Here is a 21,602-nt window from a genome sequence, read left to right as displayed (position 1 = left end):
GGCTCTCTGTGCACCTCAAAGCTTTCCTGACCATTTTTCTCAATGTCCTGCTTGTACCCAACCTTTCTGGTCCTTGAGCTGTGGATGAGGGGATTGAGCAGGGATGTGGTAAAGGTGTAGAAAAAAGGCTTTGTCAAATTGTCTTGGGAGGGCTGTTCTGGGCATCCCACAGTCCAGGATGAGGCTGCTGGAGAAAACAGTGGCAGTGGTGAGACGTCCAGGAGGAGAAGGCCTTGTGCCCGTCTACACTGGGGTAGAGCAGCGATGCATTCATGGGATGCCCATGTGAACAGGAAGGGGACAAATGGCTCTAAAATGCCCTCCAGCCAGTTCTTTTCCCATCGCAGATACACCATCCAGGCCATGAGCTGCAGCTTCTCCAGGAGATGCTGTGGGATACGGTGTCACAGGCTTTACTGCAGTCTAAGGACACAACACCCACAGCCTGTGTGGCGGATTCACTCCCCACGACAGACTTTCCCTCATCTGCTCAGCCGGTCACCTTGTCACAGAGGGAGATCAGGGTGGTCAAGCAGGACCTGCCTTTCATCAAGCCATGCTGATTGGGCCCAATTGCTCGCCTCATGTGTGTGACCTCACAGTCCTTTCCCAGCCCTGTTCCTGCTGTTAGCCAATCCCCTGCAGAGGCAGAAGTGACCTCACAGTCCCCTCCACAGCCATTGGTTCCTACTGGACTATGAGTTCCTGAGACATAAGTGACCACATGACATCGTACCCACCATCACCCTCCTTGTGGTCCAGTGTGTGAGCAGATCAAACTAAGCTGCTTTCATCAAATGTATCTGATAGATTTCCTATCAAGGGTTTGAGTGGAGAAAAGTTCCTCAGAGGAGCTGCTGTATTTACTCTGGGGCATTTTACATTTCTGCTTCTGCCTCTTTTTCTTTCTTCATCTTCCTCTGTCTATTCTGACATGAAAGAGCTCTCCAAGGAAAAGATTCATGGAATCCTACAATAACACAGGATGGAAGAGACCCCTGAACACCATCTCTGCCCACTGACCTTTATGGCACCCCAAGGAACATCTGATGGATTTGTGTTCCCTTGGGTTCATCTCACCACATGCACACACTAGACATGCACATGATGTGAATGTTTACAACTCATCTGTACAATGAAAACATGGACTTCTGACCTAGTATTTCATAGAATCATAGAATGTCCTGAGTTGGAAGGACCCACGAGGATCATCAAATCCAACTCCTGTCCCTGCACAGGACACCCCACAGGTCACCCCTTGTGTCTGAGGACAGTGTCCAGTCTCTTCTTGAACACTGTCAGGTTGGGGCTGTGACACCTCCCTGGGGAGCCTGTTCAGTGTCCAGCACCTCTGGGTGTAGAACCTTTTCCTCATGTCCCACTGACCCTCCCCTGGTACATCTTTCTTTCGTTCCCTTGGGTTCTTTCATTGGTCACCAGAGAGAACAGATCAGTACCTTCCCTTCCCTTTCCCCTTGTGAGGAAGCTGTAGCCACCATGAGGTCTCCTTTGAGTCTTTTCTTCAGCTCTGATGCTCAGAAACCCCTTGGTTTGTGTTCGGAAGCAGAAAGGAGAAGCCATGACCTCCAGGCAATGGGAATGGGGATCCTGTCCCTCACACACGGCTCAGGGCTCTTCCTGGGACCGTGGGATGTGGGTGTGCAAGGCCCAGGGAAGGACAACCCTGGGACAACAACTTCCAGCTTCCCCATGGGGCTGCAAGGAGGCAACGAGGCCCCAGTGCCATGAGGACAACGTCTTCTCCTGGGCCTCAGTGGCAGAGACAACTGCCATGGCCAAGGGGACAGAGACCTGGGTTCTGTGGGTCCCTTCCAGCCTTACAGCGCCCTTTGCCATCTCCACCACAGGCTGTTCTACACGGTCCTACCCCTGCCCCTCTTTCCCTGCAGGCTGCAGACACCCATCTCGCTTCCCCACCTGCTCTCACCCCAGCATTTCTGCACCTTCACTGCTGTGTCTGCACCCTCACTGGCTGCTCTTCGGAACACAAACCATGGGCTGATCCAGCTCCCTCTGGGTCACCTCTTGCCCAGTCACATTTCTTCCTCCTCATATCCATTCCTCACCTTCCAAGTAGACTTCTTTTTTCTCTTTCCTGCTTCTTCCCACTATCAAGAAAAGCTCGACCATCTCATAAACTGCCCTTCGTGCAGGGAAGCTAACCCATTAGGCTTCTTGTGGTCTTTTACTGACCAGAGAGAAGTCACCTCGCCATGATCTTCTAAATCCCATGAGTGCTGCTGGCCTTTCAGCGTCTCTGACAGACACGACCATGTCCCTGCCGATGTCCCGTCATGTTCTCAGGTGGGATGGACATGACAACCCGTCTCTCTTCCTGGGTAAGACCTGTGGGCCCTTGGGCAGAGGTTCTTTCCCAGACATGTCCCTGCTGCTGGGCTGTGCCTTCCAGACGTAGAACTGACTTCACTGTCCCCTTCACAGCCACATGATTCCGCCTGGATTATGAGTGTCTGAGACTCAGCTGACCTCATAATACCGAACCCATCCATCACCCTCCCCTTAGACCAGGGCCTGACCAGATAATAGTAGGCTTGTTGTATCAAATTAAAAAAATGTATTTTCCTCTAAATGTTTGAGTGGAGAAACTTTCTTTGCAGTAACTGTTGTTTTTATGTTGACATCATTTCTATCTCCTCTTCTGCCTTTTTTTTTTTTTTTTATCTGCAGATATTTTATATTCAAAAACATGTCCAGGAGAAAGATTCGTTTAATCATAGAGTAAGTCAGGTTTGAAGAGAGCCCTGAACATCTTCTTGCTTCACTCTCCTTCCTAAAGCAGGGTGACCAAGTGAGGTTCTTCAAGGTCTTCGCTCAGCTTTGCATCACCTCCATCACAGCACAAAAGGGAGAATAAAGACCTTCAGCAGTTTTGGCCCAAATGCTGGTCACTGGGGGATGACACACTAACTGCACAGAGGACACTGCATCGCAGATTATATTTGGGCTTGATGTTTCAGTGAACTTCCCATCAAGTATCCACTTCTTCAGCCCAAATGGCATCAAACGGGATATAAGGACACCACTGGAGACCATGTCCAAGGCCTGGCACAATTTCATACACACAACATGCCTGTCTTTCCCCTACCCATTTTGGTTCACAAGTCTCTTTCTTGTCCTTCAAGTGCCTGCAGATGGCTGCAGGAGGACTTGTCCCATCACCTTCCCAGGGACAGAGACAAGCTGACCAGGCTGTGATTCTCCCCATTCTCCTTCCTGCCTTTCTTGAAGATGGGTTTGACGGATGTCAGGACCTCCTCGATTGCACTGTCCTTTTGAAAACACAATCCAGGATCACAGGGTAACTGAGGTGAATCTCACTGGGTCAGTGGGGTTTGTTCCCAGAGTCACACACACAAATGTCAGGGTTGTGCCAGGTGTCCATATCTGAGTTGGCTTTGTGGACTCTCATCTGAGGCAGAATCATAGAATAACAGAATACTCTGATAGGAAGAGAGCCTTGGGATCATTGAGTCCAAGCATAGCCCAGCTCTCACACTAAACCATGTCCCTGAGAACCTCGTCTAAACACCTTTAAACCCCTCCAGCGGTGGTGACTCCCCCACTGCCCTGGGCAGCCTGTTCCAATGCCTGACAACCCTTTCCAGGAAATATTTTTTCCTAATATCCAATCTAAACCTCCCCGGTGCAATTTGGGGCCATTTCCTCCTGTCCTATCACTTGTTACTTGGGAGAAGAGACCAACATCCTCCATGTTCAACCTCCTTTCAGGCAGTTGTAGACAGAGATAAGGTCTTCTCTCAGCCTTCTGTTCTCCAGGCTGAACAGCCCCAGCTCCCTCAACAGCTCCTCATCACACTTGTACTCCGGCCCCTCAACAGCTTTGTCACCTCCTCTGCACTCTATCTAGTATTTCAATGTTCTTCTTATGATGACGGCCCCAACTGAACACAGGATTCAAGGTGTGGCCTCACCAGTGCTGAGTACAGCGGCACAATCACTTCTCTAGTCCTGCTGGCCACACTATTCCTGATACAAGCCAGGATGCTGTTGGTCTTTTTGGCCACCTGGAAACACGCTGGCTCCTGTTCAGCCACTGTCAGTCAACATCCACAGATCCCTTTCCACCAGGCAGCTTTCCAGACACTCTTCCCTGAGCCTGTAGCGTTCATAGAGTTGTTGTGAGCCAAGTGAAGGACCCAGCACTTGGCCTTGTTAAACCTCAGACAACTGGCCTCACCCCAATGATCCAGCCACTCCAGATCCCTAAGTATGGCCATCCTCATGTCCCACGTCATGAGGAATAGACATGGGGACCTCTGTTCAAGGCAGCACATCCTAGTGCTGCATTCAGGCCCTCATGGAACCTGCAGGAATAGTTGATGGAGTTTCTACTGAGTCGGGTTCGTCTTATGTACATGATATGCATGCTCATATCTCATCCATACAATGGAAACATTGGCTTCTGACTTACTCATTCAGTGTCCTTGTGTTGAGGGATGAACAACCTCTCTCAGCTGGGGTGAAGGGCCAGTGTATCAAAAGGTGGTTTTGAGGGGCTGGTCTGTGGTGACTGTCCTGGGCCAGTTTCCCCAGGTTGTCCCATGACCATGGGCACACACCAGCCCCTGCTCTGCTGGTGCTTCAGGGCTCTCCCAGGAGGCCTGGCTGGGAGAGGACACTGCTGTGTGCCAGCCCTGCACACTCACACACTTCAGCCGTTCGCTGGTATTTTCTTCTCTAGGGCATTTGCCAGTTCAGCCCTCCCACCCCCTCCTGAATTGTGCAACCCCCTGCCCTCTCCCCAGCCGAGCCTGGCAGAGCAGCCACACTGGAACTGGAACTGGTCCCACAGCAGTGGGGACCAGTGAGAATGAAGGACAGTGAGAATGTTCATCCAGCCGGCAAGGTGAGTGGGTCTGCAGCACAGGCAGCTTGCAGACCCAGGTCCACACTGGCTCCCCAGCACAGCATGAGGCATTTGGCCTGGAGGATCCTCAGGAAGGTCCTGCGGCCACAGTGCCAGGGCCACCTGGCCCAAGCTGCCCCCTGCAGCAAAGGGTTTCTCTTTCCATGTCTTCTCTGCACACATACAGTGCCCCACTCTTCTCCTGGAACATCCCGTCTCCCCACAGAGCCCTTTCCCAAGAGACCTGAGCTATGCTGACCTGGCCAGCCGTTCCTGCCCCCCTTCCCACACTCCATACAGCTCTGACCTGGCGGTGCTGCTCCACAGAGCAAGTGGGCTGTGGTGCCCAGGGCCATGGGGTGAGTCCACAGGCTCATGCTGGTCGGGGTGGGAGGAAGACCCAGCTCAGGGTGGCTCCTGCTCACTCCCCCTCAGCACACAGACATGGCTCCTGCAGCCCCAGAGATCCCAGAGAGAGGATTCTGGGCAAACAAGGCACTGCAGGGTCCTTTATTTCATTTATACACACAGAGACTACAGCTCCTTATTTACACAAAGACTATGGGACACACCAGACAGATAGATATGGACACAGCCATGAGAAGACAAATAATTTTGCTTGTGGATAGCATTAATATAAGCAAGAAAAACAAACACCAAAGAGAAAAACAAACAACAACAACAACAAAAAAACAACAACACAAAAGCTACAGAACTCAGGTTGAACAAGTAATGCGTTATATTACAAGTGACATGCAGAAGCAGGAGGTCACTTCATTACAGCTTTTGAAAAGCGAACAGTCAGCACTTTCCTTATAGACTCCTTGAGTTCCCTGTTCCTCATGCTGTAGATGAGGGGGTTCACTGCTGGAGGCACCACCGAGTACAGAAAGGACATTCCCAGGACCAGGGTTGGGGAGGAAATGGAGAGGGGCTTCAGGTGGGCAAAGATGATAGTGCTGACAAAGAGAGAAACCACGGCCAGGTGAGGGAGGCAGGTGGAAAAGGCTTTGTGCCGTCCTGCTCAGAGGGGATCCTCAGCACGGCCCTCAAGATCTGCACATACGACACCACAATGAAAATTAAACACATAGAAATTAAACAGGCACTAAAAACAATAAGCCTGACTTCCCTGAGGTAGGAGTGTGAGCAGGAGAGCTTGAGGATCTGGGGGATTTCACAGAAGAACTGGCCCAGGGCATTGCCCTTGCACAGGGGCAGTGAAAATGTATTGGCCGTGTGCAGCAGAGCAGTGAGAAACCCAGTGGCCCAGGCAGCTGCTGCCATGTGGACACAAGCTCTGCTGCCCAGGAGGGTCCCGTAGTGCAGGGGTTTGCAGATGGCAACGTAGCGGTCGTACGACATGATGGTGAGCATAGAATATTCTGCTACTATCAAGAATGCAAATGAAAAGAGTTGTGCAGCACAACCCAAGTATGATATGGCCCTGGCATCCCACAAAGAGTTGGCCATGGACTTGGGGACAGTGGTGGAGATGCAGCCCATGTCAAGGAGGGCGAGGTTGAGCAGGAAGAAGTACATGGGGGTGTGGAGGTGCTGGTCCCAGGCTATGGTGGTGATGATGAGGCCGTTGCCCAGGAGGGCAGCCAGGTAGATGCCCAGGAAGAGCCAGAAGTGCAAGAGCTGCAGCTCCCGTGTGTCTGTGAACGGCAGGAGGAGGAACTGGGTGATGGAGCTGCTGTTGGACATTTGCTTTACCTGAACATGGGGCGCTGTCATGAGAAAAAAAAGACAGTGTGAACCCAGGGAAGTGTTCTCTGACCAAAATCAAACGAACTCCCATGGACCCTCCCCTGTCACACATAGACACCCTTTTGATTTTCTAGGAGAATATTCTTCAGCACTGTGGCTGCAGCCCTGTTTGGGGCTGGAAAATGTGCAACCAAGAGCAGGGCCTGTGCCCATGGGCCGTCGATAAGTCAGCCCAGCTGGGCAGAAGTGGGGCCATGGGAATGGTGGGGACTGTCCTGGTTCTGCTGACACAGAAGGGCTGCCAGCACTTGCTTTCCCAGTGATAGGGAACAGAGATGTTGAAGGCAGTTTAAGAGTTCCAGGTTTTTTTACACCTCCCCCCATATTCACTGCAGAGTGTTGTTGGGTGTCAGAAACCCTCAGAATTTCTGCTGCACTCAGGGAGAACAGAGCGAGTCCTGCGAGACCAGAGGGTGCCTGTGGGTCAGTGCAGAGTGAGGGCAGTTGCTCTGTCCCTCTGTCCTGCTCCAGCTGCCCTGGGCTGGCACCTTTCTGAGATGGGGGCTGATCACACTCCCATGTTACCCTGAAAAGCCACCAGGCACTGCTGAGAGCAGAGGGACCCACCTCAGACCATGACGTCTCACCCTTTCCTAAGGCCTCAGCACCCCGCGTTTAGCCCAGGATACACACGGCTCATTCCCCAGCCCCACAGACTGCATTGCCCACAGCCCACAGGTCAGAGCAAAGCTGGGACACGTGTGCCCATGGACACACCTGCAGGAAAGGACCCACAAGATCAGGCTGGGACTCTGCAGCTGAAACTGCCATCCCCAGAGAGCCTGACAGCAAGAACAAGATCCCAACAGCAGGGACCCAGAGCAGGGGAGCAAGAAGGAAAATGCGGTGAGGGTGGGTGTGAGAGAGGCCAGGGCAGAGGCAGCCGGGCACTCAGACAGCGTCACCCTTCCCCAGCTGTGCAGCCACCTCCCAGACACCAACACTGCTGGGCAGCTGCTCTCAGCCCCTGTGCTCTGCAGAGGAACTGGAGCTCTGGCTGCACAGGAGCTGCTTCATGCCTTGGAGCCCCCGGCCCTGAGGGCAGAGGCTTTGCTGGGTGGGACAGGAGGCCAGGGGGCTGCTCACAGGAGGGATCTGACCTGCAGGGGGTCACAGGGACTTTTCTCTCTTCTCCCTCCCATAACCATTCCGGGTTTGGTTTCCTCTCATTTCTGATCATTTCCCTGCTGCCTGAGGATGCTCCCCCTGGGAGGTGTTTCCCTGTCCATGTCTGTTCCCTGTCAGTGCTCACAGACCATCCCACCCTCTGTGCCCTCCCCCTGGCCCTACAGATCCTGCCTGTTCACAGGGCACTGCCTGGGGGCATCTTCCTGTCTGCAGGCTGGAAAACAGGACAGGTCAGACTAAGTGTAAGGTGTCCAGCAAAGGTGATGCTGGTTCTGCATAGGCAGAGGAGAGGCAAGGCATGCCAGGATTCTCTTGAAGACCTAAGGCAGTTCATGTGTCTCAAGTATTTGTTTAAAACTAAGAACGGCCTTAATCCCCACCCATTCCCCAGAGTAGGAGACTGAAAACACAGACTCAGGGAGGTTCCTTATCTTTGTAGTACTCTTCGTCTTCTTCTTCTCCTAGAAAGTTCCTCTTGTCAATATTCTGGAATGAGCTGGAGCTGTGAGCAGCCCCGACCCACGGAGAACCCAGCAGCAGAAGGACCCTGCCCTGCCGGGGGTCACTCCTTCCCCCCACAGCTTCTCCCCTCAGTGTTGTTGGGCTCTCCCGGGCAGGCTGAACGCTGACCCTGGCAGGCGGCAGAGTCCCTGCCCGGCACAGCCCTGGGGTGCAGGGACCCTGCTCTGCAGGACAGCCCTGGGCACCCATCCTGCACATTGACATTTACACCCACAGCCACCCTGGGCAGAACACAGCATTCACGTCTTGTCACTGACAGTGCAGAAGGCAACCCCTGCTCTGCAGCACATTGACCCTCTGATCAGAGAACCTCTGAGAGCTGTACTTACATCTCTCACAGGCTCTGCAATGTGACAGCTTTCTGAGATCCTACCATGATTTGCAGGTTCAATGTCCTGCAGCCACAGGCTTCATATCTGAGAGGATTTCATTTCCAGTGACCTCTCAGCATCCTCCCAGCCCAGACTGCGTTTCCCTCTCTGTGCCTGGCTGCTGTGCCCTCGGTGCTGCAGGCAGAGCCCTCAGCCCTGCTGCGTGTGCAGAGGAGCTGCTCCTGGGCAGAGCTGTCTCTCTGCAGCGCTGCCGCTGCCATGAGCTCCCTGTGTCCCAGGAGCCCAGCCCAGCTCAGCAGCACAGGAGCAGCCCATGATGTCCCTTTCTCAGTCCCCTCGGGGCTTTTCCAGGTGTCCCTGGGGCTCCAGGGGCACATCCTTTGAGACAACCTGAAGTAATCAGTAATGTTAGTTGTGTCTGCTCTACAGAGACACTTCTTGCCAGCATTGTATTCTTGCTAGTAAAAAATAAAGTGGTATGAGAATATTCCAGGTGTGGTCTCCCCAGGGCAGAGGAGAGGGGCAGGAGAACCTCTCTAAGCTACTGACCACCCCCTTCTAACCCACCCCAGGTCCCATTGGCTTCCTGGCCACAAGGGCCCAGTGCTGGCTCATGGTCACCCTGCTGTGCCCAGGACCCCCAGGTCCCTTTCCCCTACACTGCTCTCCAACTGGTCCTTCCCCAACTTATACTGGAACCTGGGGTTCTTCTTGCCCAGTTGTAATACTCTACACTTGCCCTTGTTCTATTTCATTAAATGTTTCCCTGCCCAGCTCTCCAGCCTGTCCAGGTCTCTGATGGCAGCACAGCTTCCAGTGTCACCCACTCCTCCCAGCTTGGTGTCACCAGCAAACTTGCTGCCAGTCACTCTATTCCCTCATCAAGTCACTGATGAATATATTGAATAACACCGGTCCCAGCACTGCCCCCTGAGGCTCTGCACTGGATACAGGATCAACTGACTCTGTCCCATTGACCACGACTCTCTGGCTTCTTCCCTTCAGCCAGTTCACAGTCACCTCACTCCCCGCTCACCCAGACTCCCCCAGTTTAGCTGTGAGGATGCTGTGGGAGACTGTGTCCAAGGCTTTACTGAAGTCAAGGTAGACCACATCCACTGTTTTGTCATCATGTATCCACCTCCTTATGTCTTCATAAAAGTCAATGAGGTTGGTCAAGCACGACTTCCACTTAGTGAAGCCATGTTGACTACCCCTAATGACCCTCTTATCCCTGATATGCCTTGAGACGGCACCAAGGAGAAGTTGTTCCATCACTTTCCCAGGGAGGGAGGTGAGGCTGACCGGTCTAGAGTTCCCCGGGTCCTCCTTCTTGCCCTTTTTGAAGACTGCAGTGACATTTGCTTTCCTCCAGCCCTCAGGCACCTCTCCCATTTGCCACAACTTAGCAAAGATGATGGAGAGCAGCCCAGCAATGACCTCAGCCAGCTCCCTCAGCACCCGCGGGTGCATCCCATCCGGACCCATGGATTTATGGATTTACCTTCAAGCAGCCTTGCCCACGGGATGCCCCCCAGCAATTGCCTGAAGAGGCCCAAGTTGGCCCTGCTGAAATCCAGGGTTGCAATTCTGCTCGCTATCCTGCTCCTGTCACGCGAGATCCTGAACTCCACCATCTCATGGTCGCTGCAACCAGGGCAGCCCTCCACCTTTACCACCTCAACCAGCCCCTCCTTGTTAGTGAGGATGAGGTGCAGCAGCTTCTCTCCTGGTCGGCTCCTCCACTCTTTGCATCAGGAAGTTCCCATGGATGCACTTGCTGAAATTCCTGGACTGTGTCTGGCTGAGTCGTCCTTCCAGAAACATCAGGGCAGTTCAAACCTCCACGACAAGCAGGGCCTGTGACTGAGGCCGCTCTCAGCTGCTGGAGAGGCCTCGGCAACGTCCTCACCCTGAGCTGGTGGGTTGTGATGGACCCCACAGCAGTATCACCCTAATGCTGCCAGTGCTCCCAGTAACCCTCCCACTGATCCCTCCAGTACTCCCTGTAATGGTCCCACGAACCCCTCCAGTGCTCCCAGTAACCCCCACTAACCCCTCCAGTGCTCCCACTAATGCTCACACTAACCCCTCCAGTGCTCCCAGTAACCGTCCAGTGCTCCCAGAAACCCCCACTAAACCCTCCAGTACTCCCAGTAACCCCTCCAGTGCTCCCAGCAATGCTCCCACTAACCCCTCCAGTGCCCCCAGTAACCCCCACTAACCCCTCCAGTGCACCCACTAACCCTCCAGTGCTCCCAGTAACCCCCATTAAGCACTCCAGTGCTCCCAGTAACCCTCCCACTAACCACTCCAGTACTCCCAGTAACCCCTCCAGTGCTCCCAGTAATGCTCCCACTTACCCCTCCATTGCTCCCAGTAACCCTTCCAGTGCTCCCAGTAATGCTCCCACTCACCCCTCCAGTACCCCAGTATTCCCCGCTAACCCCTCCACTGCACCCACTAACCCTCCAGTGCTCCCAGTAACCCCCATTAAGCACTCCAGTGCTCCCAGTAACCCTCCCACTAACCCCTCCACTGCTCCCAGTAATGCCCCCACTCACCCCTCCAGTACCCCCAGTAAACTCCACTAACCCCTCCAGTGCTCCCAGTAATACTCCCACTAAGCCATCCAGTGCTCCCAGTAACACTTCAGTGCTCCCTGTATCCCCCACTAAACCATTCAGCTCTCCCAGGAACCCCTGAAGTCCTCCCAGTAATGCTCCCACTCACCAATACAGTGCCCCCAGTAACCCCCATTAACCCCTCCAGTGCTCCCAGTAATGCTCCTACTCACCCCTCCAGTGCCCCCAGTAACCCCCACTAACCCCTCCAGTGCCCCCAGTAACCCCCATTAACCCCTCCACTGCTCCCAGTTATGCTCCCACTAACCCCTCCAGTGCTCCAAGTAACCCCTCCAGTGCTCCCAGTAATGCTCCTACTCACCCCTCCAGTGCCCCCAGTAACCCCCACTAACCCCTCCAGTGCCCCCAGTAACCCCCATTAACCCCTCCACTGCTCCCAGTTATGCTCCCACTAACCCCTCCAGTGCTCCCAGTAACCCTCCAGTGTTCCCAGTAATGTTCCTAATCACCCCTGCAGTGCCCCAGTAACCCCCACTAACCCCTCCAGTGCTCCCAGTAATTCTCCCACTTAAACCTCCAGTGCTCCCAGTAACCATCCAGTGCTCCCAGTAACCCCCACTAACCCCTCCATTGCTCCCAATAACCCTCCCACTAACCCCTCCAGTGCTCCACGTAACCCTGACTAACCCCTTCAGTGCCCCTAGTTATGCTCCCACTAACCCCTCCAGTGCTCCCAGTCACCCTCCAGTGCTCCCAGTAATGTTCCCACTAACTCCTCCCGTGCTCCAAGTAACCTCCACTAACCCCTCCAGTGCTCCCAGTAATGCTCCCACTAACCCCTCCAGTGCTCCCAGTAATGCTCCCACTAACCCCTCCAGTACCCCCATTATCCCCCACTAACCCGTCCAGTGCTCCCAGTAAAACCTCCAGTGCACCCAGTAACACCCACTAACCCCTCAAGTACTCCAAGGAATGCTCACACTCACCCCTCCAGTACCCACAGTAACCACCACTAACCCCTCCAGTGCTCCCAGTAATGATCCCACTAACCCGTCCAGTGTTCCCAGTAACCCTCCAGTGCTCCCAGTAACCCCCACTAAACCATCCACTGCTCACAGTAACCCCTGAAGTGCTCCCACTAATGCTCCCACTAACCCCTCCAGTGCTTCCAGTAACCCTTCCAGAACTCCCAGTAATGCTCCCAGTCACCCCTCCATTACCCCCAGTAGTCCCCACTAACCCCTCCGGTGCTCCAAGTAACCCCCCCTAACCCCTCCATTGCTCCCAGTAATGCTCCCACTAGCCCCTCTACTGCTCCCAGTAACCCTCCAGTGCTTCCAGTAACCCCCACTAACCTTTCCAGTGCTCCCAGTAACCCTCACACTAGACCCTCCAATGCTCGCAGTAACTCCTCCAGTGTTCCCAGTAATGCCCCGACTCACCCCTTGAGTGCCTCCAGTAACCCCCACTAACCCCTCCAGTGCTCCCAGTAATTCTTCCACTTAAAACTCCAGTGCTCCCACTAACCCTCCAGTGCTCCCAGTAACTCCCACTAATCCCTCCAGTGCTTCCAGTAACCCCACTAACCCCTCCAGTGCTCACAATAATACTCCCACTAACCCCTCCAGTGCTCCCAGTAACCCTCCAAGTAACCCCTCCAGTGCTCCCAGTAACGCCTTCAGTGCTCCCAGTTACACCCACTAACCCCTCCAGTGCTCCCAGTAACCCCCAATAACCCCTCAAGTGCTCCCAGTAACCCTCCCACCGGACCCTCCAGTACTCCCAGTAACCCTCACACTAGCCCCTCCAGTGCTACCAGTAACTCCTCCAGTGTTCCCAGTAATGCTCCCACACACCCCTCCAGTGCCTCCAGTAACCCCCACTAACTCCTCCAGTGCTCCCAGTAATTGTCCCACTTAAACCTCCAGTGCTCCTACTAACCCTCCAGTGCTCCTAGTAACCCCCACTAACCCCTCCATTGCTCCCAATAATCCTCCCACTAACCCCTCCAGTGCTCCCAGTAACCTTCCAGTGCTCCCAGAAACCCTCCCTAAACCCTCCGGTGCTCTAAATAATGCTCCCACTCACCCCTTCAGTACCCCAGTAGCCCCCGCTAACCCCTCCAATGCAACGATTAACCCTCCAGTGCTCCCAGTAATGGACCCACTAACCCCTCCAGTACTCCCAATAACCCCCTCTAACCTCTCCACTGCTCCCAGTAATGCTCCCACTCACCCCTCCAGTGCCCCCAGTAACCCCCACTAACCCCTCCAATGCAACGATTAACCCTCCAGTGCTCCCAGTAACGCCCACTAATCACTCCAGTGGTCCCAGTAACCCTCCCACTAACCCCTCCAGTGCTCCAACTCATCCCTCCAGTGCCCCCAGTAACAAACATTAACCCCTCCAGTGCTTCCAGTAATGATCCCACTAACCCCTCCAGTGCTCCCAGTAACCCTCCAGTGTTCCCAGTAACCCCCAATAACCCCTCAAGTGCTCCCAGTAACCCTCAAACTAGCCCCTCCAGTGCTCCCAGTAACTCCACCAGTGTTCCCAGTAATGCTCCCACTCACCCCTTCAGTGCCCCCAGAAACCCCCACTAACCCCGCAGTGCTCCCAGTAATTCTCCCACTTAAACCTCCAGTGCTCCCACTAACCCTCCAGTGCTCCCAGCTACCCCCACTAACCCCTCCAGTGCTCCCAATAACCCTCCCACTAACCCCTCCAGTGTTCCCAGTAATGCTCGCACTCACCCCTCCAGTGCCCTCAGTAACACGCACTAATCCCTCCAGTGCTTCCAGTAACCCCACTAACCCCTCCAGTGCTCCCACTAATGCTCCCACTAACCCCTCCACTGCTCCCAGTAACCCTTCCAGTGCTCCCAGTAATGCTCCTACTCACCCCTCCAGTACCCCCAGTAGCCCCCACTAGCCCCTCCAGTGCTCCAAGTAACCCCCACTAACCCCTCCAGTGCTCCCAGTAACCCTCCAAGCAACCCCTCCAGTGCTCCCAGTAATGCCTCCAGTGCTCCCAGTGACCCCCAGTAACCCCCCCAGTAGTCCCAGTAATGCTCACACTCACCCCTTCAGTACCCCCAGTAACCCCCGCTAACCCTTCCAGTGCTCCTAGTAATGCTCCCACTAACCCGTCCAGTGCTCACAGTAACCCTGCAGTGCCCCCAGTAACCCCTTCTAAACCATCCAGTGACCCCGTAACCCCTCAAGTGCTCCCAGTAATGCTCCCACTAACCCCTGCACTGCTCCCAGTAACCATTCCAGTGCTCCCAGTAATGCTCCCACTCACCGCTCCTGTACTCCCATTAGCCCCCACTACCCCCTCCAGTGCTCCAAGTAGCTCCCACTAACCCCTCCAGTGCTCCCAGTAATACTCCCACTAACCCCTCCAGTGCTCCAAGTAACCCTGACTAACCCCTCCAGTGCCCCCAGTTATGCTCCCACTCACCCTTCCAGTGCTCCCAGTCACCATCCAGTACACCCAGTAAGCCCCACTAACCTCTCCAGTGCTCCCAGTAATGCTCCCACTAACCCCTCCAGTGCTCCAAGTAACCCCCACTAACCCCTCCAGTACTCCCAGTAATGCTCCAACTAACCCCTCCAGTGCTCCCAATAAACCCCACTATCCCCTCCAGTGCTCCGTGTAATGCTCCCACTAACCCCTCCAGTGCTCCCATTAACCCGTCCAGTACTTCCAGTATTGCTCCCACTAACCCATCCAGTACTCCCAGTAACCCCCACTAACCCCTCCAGTGTTCCCATTAACCCTCCCACTGACCCATCCTGTACCCCCAGTAACCCCCACTAACTCCTCAAGTGCTCCCAGTAATCCCCACTACCCCCCCAGTGCTCCCAGTAACCGTCCCACTGACCCATCCAGTACTCCCAGTAATACTCCCACTAACCCCTCCAGTGCTCCCAGTAATGGTCCCACTTACCTGTCCAGTGCTCCCAGTAACCCCTCCTATACTTGCAGTAATGCTCCTAGTAACCCCTCCAGTGCTCCATGTAACCCCCCCCTAACCCTTCCAGTGCTCCCAGTAACCCTCACTAACCTCTCCAGTGCTCCCAGTAACCCCTCCAGTATTCCCAGTAATGTTCCTCCCCCCCCCTCCAGTGACCCCAGTAACCCCCACTAAGCGATCCAGTGCTCCCAGTGATGTTCCCACTAACCCCTCCAGTGCTCGCAGTAAACCTCCAGTGCTCCTAGTAACCCCCACTAACCCCTCCAGTGCTCCCAGTAACCCCTCCAGTACTGCAGTAATGCTCCCATTAACCCCTCCAGTGCTCCCAGTAACCCCCACTAACCCCTCCAGTGCTCCCAGTAATGCTCCCAGTCAGCCCTCGAGTACCCGCAGTAACCCCCACTAACCGCTCCATTGCTCCCAGTAACGCTCGCACTAACACCTCCAGTGCACCCAGTAACTTTCTGTGCTCCCATTAAACCCTCTAGCACATACTGCACTCCCAGTAATGCTCCCATTAACCCCTCCAGTGTTCCCAGTAAACCTCCAGTGCTCCCAGTAACCCTCACACTAGCCCCTCCAGTGCTCCCAGTAAACCTCCAGTGCTCCCAGTAACCCTCACACTAGCCCCTCCAGTGCTCCCAGTAATGTTCCCACTGACCCATCCAGTGCCCCCAGTAACCCCCACTAACCCTTCCAGTGCTCCCAGTAATGCTCCCACTAACCCCTCCAGTGCTCCCAGTAACACTCCAGTGCTCTCAGTAACCCTCACTAATCCCTCCAGTGCTCCAAGTATCCCTCCCAGTAACACCTCCAGTGCTCCCAGTAACCCTCACTCACCCCTCAAGTGCTCCCAGTAATGGTCCGACTAACCCCTCCAGTGCTCCCAGTAACTCTCACTAACCCCTCCAGTGCTAACCCCAGCACTGGAAGGGTTACTGGGAGCAATGGAGGGGTAAGTGGGAGCATTACTGGGAGCACTGGAGGGGTTACTGGGAGTACTGGAGTGGTTAGTGGGAGGGTTACTGGGAGCACTGGAGTGCTTAATGGGGGTTACTGGGAGCACTGGAGGGTTAGTGGGTGCACTGGAGGGGTTAGTGGGGGTTACTGGGGGCACTGGAGGGGTTAGTGGGAGCATTGCTGGGAGCACTGGAGGGGTTACTTGGAGCACTGGAGGGGTTAGTGGGAGCATTAGTGGGAGCACTCGAGGGGTTAGTGGGGGTTACTGGGAGCACTGGAGGGGTTCGTGGGAGGCGCTGGTTGAGGCGGTAAAGACTAAGGGCTGCCTTGGCTGCAGCGACCATGAGATGGTGAAGTTCAGGATCCCGTGTGGCAGGAGAAGGATAGCAAGCAGAATTGCAACCCTGGATTTCAGCAGGGCCAACTTGGGCCTCTTCAGGCAATTGCTGGGGGACATCCCGTGGGCAAGGCTGCTTGAAGGTAAATCCATAAATCCATGGGTCCGGATGGGATGCACCCGCGGGTGCTGAGGGAGCTGGCTGAGGTCATTGCTGGGCTGCTCTCCATCATCTTTGCTAAGTTGTGGCAAATGGGAGAGGTGCCTGAGGGCTGGAGGAAAGCAAATGTCACTGCAGTCTTCAAAAAGGGCAAGAAGGAGGACCCGGGGAACTCTAGACCGGTCAGCCTCACCTCCCTCCCTGGGAAAGTGATGGAACAACTTCTCCTTGGTGCCGTCTCAAGGCATATCAGGGATAAGAGGGTCATTAGGGGTAGTCAACATGGCTTCACTAAGTGGAAGTCGTGCTTGACCAACCTCATTGACTTTTATGAAGACATAAGGAGGTGGATACATGATGACAAAACAGTGGATGTGGTCTACCTTGACTTCAGTAAAGCCTTGGACACAGTCTCCCACAGCATCCTCACAGCTAAACTGGGGGAGTCTGGGTGAGCAGGGAGTGAGGTGACTGTGAACTGGCTGAAGGGAAGAAGCCAGAGAGTCGTGGTCAATGGGGCAGAGTCAGTTGATCCTGTATCCAGTGCAGTGCCTCAGGGGGCAGTGCTGGGGCTGGTACTATTCAATAAATTCATCAGTGACTTGGATGAGGAAATAGAGTGACTGTCAGCAAGTTTGCTGGTGACACCAAGCTGGGAGGAGTGGGTGACACTGGAAGCTGTGCTGCCATCAGAGACCTGGACAGGCTGGAGAGCTGGGCAGGGAAACATTTAATGAAATAGAACAAGGGCAAGTGTACTTTATTACATCTGCGCAAGAAGAACCCCAGGTTCCAGTATAAGTTGGGGAAGAACCTGTTGGAGAGCAGTGTAGGGGAAAGGGACCTGGGGGTCCTGGGCACAGCAGGGTGACCATGAGCCAGCACTGGGCCCTTGTGGCCAGGAAGCCAATGGGACCTGGGGTGGGTTAGAAGGGGGTGGTCAGTAGCTCAGAGAGGTTCTCCTGCCCCTCTCCTCTGCCCTGAGGAGACCACACCTGGAATATTCTCATACCAGTTTATTTTTTACTAGCAAGAATACAACGCTGGCAAGAAGTGTCTCTGTAGAGCAGACACAACTAACAACATTACTGATTACTTTAGGTTGTCTTAAAGGATGTGCCCCTGGAGCCCCAGGGACACCTGGAAAAGCCCCGAGGGGACTGAGAAAGGGACATCATGGGCTGCTCCTGTGCTGCTGAGCTGGGCTGGGCTCCTGGGACACAGGGAGCTCATGGCAGCGGCAGCGCTGCAGAGAGACAGCTCTGCCCAGGAGCAGCTCCTCTGCACACGCAGCAGGGCTGAGGGCTCTGCCTGCAGCACCGAGGGCACAGCAGCCAGGCACAGAGAGGGAAACGCAGTCTGGGCTGGGAGGATGCTGAGAGGTCACTGGAAATGAAATCCTCTCAGATATGAAGCCTGTGGCTGCAGGACATTACATCTGCAAATCATGGTAGGATCTCAGAAAGCTGTCACATTGCAGAGCCTGCGAGAGATGTAAGTACAGCTCTCAGAGATTCTCTGATCAGAGGGGAGGATGAGATGCAGAGCAGGGGTTGCCTTCTGCACTCTCAGTGACAAGACGTGAATGCTGTGTTCTGCCCAGGGTGGCTGTGGGAGGATGGGTGCCCAGGGCTGTCCTGCAGAGCAGGGTCCCTGCACCCCAGGGCTGTGCCGGGCAGGGACTCTGCTGCCTGCCAGGGTCAGCGTTCAGCCTGCCCGGGAGATCCCAGCACACTGAGGGGAGAAGCTGTGGGGGGAAGGAGCGACCCCCGGCAGGGCAGGGTCCTTCTGCTGCTGGGTTCTCCGTGGGTCGGGGCTGCTCACAGCTCCAGCTCATTCCAGAATATTGACAAGAGGAGCTTTCTAGGAGAAGAAGAAGACAAAGAGTACTACAAAGATAAGGAACCTCTCTGAGTCTGTGTTTTCAGTCTCTTACTTTGGGGAATGGGTGGTGATTAGGCAGGTTTTAATTTTAAACAAATACTTGAGACACATGAACTTCAGTAGATCTTCAAGAGAATCCTGGCATGCCTTGCCTCTCCTCTGCCTATGTAGAACCAGCATCACCTTTGCTGGACACCTTACACTTAATCTGACCTGTCCTGTTTTCCAGCCTGCAGACAGGAAGATGCCCCCAGGCAGTGCCCTGTGAACAGGCAGGATCTGTAGGGCCAGGGGGAGGGCACAGAGGGTGGGATGGTCTGTGAGCACTGACAGGGAACAGACATGGACAGGGAAACACCTCCCAGGGGAGAATCTCCAGGCAGCAGGGAAATTATCAGAAATGAGAGGAAACCAAACCCGGAATTGTTATGGGAGGGAGGAGAGAGAAAAGTCCCTGTGACCCCCTGCAGTGCAGATCCCTCCTGTGAGCAGCCCCCTGGCCTCCTGTCCCACCCAGCAAAGCCTCTGCCCTCAGGGCCGGGGGCTCCAAGGCATGAAGCAGCTCCTGTGCAGCCAGAGCTCCAGTTCCTCTGCAGAGCACAGGGGCTGAGAGCAGCTGCCCGGCAGTGTTGGTGTCTGGGAGGTGGCTGCACAGCTGGGGAAGGGTGACGCTGTCTGAGTGCCCGGCTGACTCTGCCCTGGCCTCTCTCACACCCACCCTCACTGCATTTTCCTTCTTGCTCCCCTGCTCTGGGTCACTGCTGTTGGGATCTTGTTCTTGCTGTCAGGCTCTCTGGGGATGGCAGTTTCAGCTGCAGAGTCCCAGCCTGATCTTGTGGGTCCTTTCCTGCAGGTGTGTCCATGGGCACACGTGTCCCAGCTTTGCTCTGACCTGTGGGCTGTGGGCAATGCAGTCTGTGGGGCTGGGGAATGAGCTGTGTGTGTCCTGGGCTGAACGTTGCGTGCTGAGACCTTGGGAAAGGGTGAGACCTGTCATGGTATGAGGTGGGTCCCTCTGTTCTCAGCAGAGAAAAGCCACCTCCTGGTGGCTTTTCAGGGTAACATGGGAGTGTGATCAACCCCCATCTCAGAAAGGTGCCAGCCCAGGGCAGCTGGAGCAGGACAGAGGAACAGAGCAACTGCCCTCACTCTGCACTGACCCACAGGCACCCTCTGGTCTCGCAGGACTCGCTCTGTTCTCCCTGAGTGCAGCAGAAATGCTGAGGGTTTCTGACACCCAACAACACTCTGCAGTGAATATGGGGGGAGGTGTAAAAAAACCTGGAACTCTTAAACTGCCTTCACCATCTCTGTTCCCTATCACTGGGAAAGCAAGTGCTGGCAGCCCTTCTGTGTCAGCAGAACCAGGACAGTCCCCACCATTCCCATGGCCCCACTTCTGCCCAGCTGGGCTGACTTATCGATGGCCCATGGGCACAGGCCCTGCTCTTGGTTGCACATTTTCCAGCCCCAAGCAGGGCTGCAGCCACAGTGCTGAAGAATATTCTCCTAGAAAATCAAAAGGGTGTCTATGTGTGACAGGGGAGGGTCCATGGGAGTTCGTTTGATTTTGGTCAGAGAACACTTCCCTGGGTTCACACTGTCTTTTTTTTCTCATGACAGTGCCCCATGTTCAGGTAAAGCAAATGTCCAACAGCAGCTCCATCACCCAGTTCCTCCTCCTGCCGTTCACAGACACACGGGAGCTGCAGCTCTTGCACTTCTGGCTCTTCCTGGGCATCTACCTGGCTGCCCTCCTGGGCAACGGCCTCATCATCACCACCATAGCCTGGGACCAGCACCTCCACACCCCCATGTACTTCTTCCTGCTCAACCTCGCCCTCCTCGACCTGGGCTGCATCTCCACCATTGTCCCCAAATCCATGGCCAATTCCCTCTGGGACACCAGGGCCATCTCATACTCAGGATGTGCTGCACAGCTCTTTTTTTTCTTATCCTGTGCTACAGCAGAACATTCACTTCTCACCGTCATGTCCTACGACCGCTACGTTGCCATCTGCAAACCCCTGCACTACGGGACCCTCCTGGGCAGCAGAGCTTGTGTCCACATGGCAGCAGCTGCCTGGGCCACTGGGTTTCTCTATTTTCTGCTGCACACGGCCAATACATTTTCACTGCCCCTGTGCAAGGGCAATGCCCTGGGCCAGTTCTTCTGTGAAATCCCCCAGATCCTCAGGCTCTCCTGCTCACACTCCTACCTCAGGGAACTTGGGCTTATTGTGTTTAGTTTGTTAATCGGTTTTGGTTGTTTTGTGTTCATTGTGGTGTCCTATGTGCAGATCTTGAGGGCCGTGCTGAGGATCCCCTCATGAGCAGGGACGGCACAAAGCCTTTTCCACCTGCCTCCCTCACCTGGCCGTGGTCTCCCTGTTTGTCAGCACTGTCATGTTTGCCCACCTGAAGCCCCCCTCCATCTCCTCCCCATGGCTGGACCTGGTGGTGTCTGTTCTGTACTCGGTGGTGCCTCCAGCAGTGAACCCCCTCATCTACAGCATGAGGAACCAGGAGCTCAAGGATGCTCTGTGGAAACTCATATCTTAGTGTTTTCTGAAGCAATAAACTGCTCATCTGCTTCTACATAGCAGTTGTAATGTAACTTGTTACAGGTCCAGCTTGTCATCTGTATTTTCTGTTCTTGTTGGCATTTTTTATTCTGATAATGTTGTCATCCCCTTTCTAAATCACTTTCTGTTTTTCTTTTATAACCCCTGGTTATGTAAATGAGGAGCCATGATCTGTGTGTATTTAAACAAAGTAAAGGGTCCTGTACGACTTGATTCTCACTATATCCTTCCTGCAAGGCCTTTTGGAGTTGCAGGGACAGTTCCTGTGATGGGAGGAGGGGAAAAGAGTCCATCCTGGCAGCCCTGCCAGGGAGCAGCAGCGCTTGTTCTTCCAGAGCTGTTCTGGTTCCACTCCACACTCTCCTTCTCATCCCTGGTGTTGGTGCAAGGCCTGAGTGCTCTGGCAGCTTGGTCACCGTCCTGCTGTGTGTCAGTCCTGTGGGCGCAG

General features: G+C 54.6%; 2 pseudogenes across 2 annotated transcripts; one reads left to right on the top strand and one right to left on the bottom strand.

Moving 5' to 3' along the window:
* Window positions 1-3,197: 3,197 nt before the first annotated feature.
* LOC309448742 (olfactory receptor 14J1-like) lies at window positions 3,198-6,619 on the bottom strand (annotated as a pseudogene). The gene is made up of 2 exons: window positions 5,790-6,619; window positions 3,198-3,311 (listed from the first exon to the last, which is right to left on the bottom strand). The product of its transcript is annotated as an olfactory receptor 14J1-like (transcript).
* A 13,596-nt stretch (window positions 6,620-20,215) lies between these two features.
* Window positions 20,216-21,131, top strand: LOC309448741 (olfactory receptor 14J1-like; annotated as a pseudogene). The gene has a single exon. The product of its transcript is annotated as an olfactory receptor 14J1-like (transcript).
* The last annotated feature ends 471 nt before the right edge of the window (window positions 21,132-21,602 follow it).

The sequence above is a fragment of the Streptopelia decaocto genome, assembly GCF_964273445.1.
Source record: "Streptopelia decaocto genome assembly, chromosome: 21".
Taxonomy (NCBI): domain Eukaryota; kingdom Metazoa; phylum Chordata; class Aves; order Columbiformes; family Columbidae; genus Streptopelia; species Streptopelia decaocto.
The sequence above is the reverse complement of the archived record's forward strand: the minus strand, read 5'-3'. Positions and strand labels throughout refer to the sequence as shown.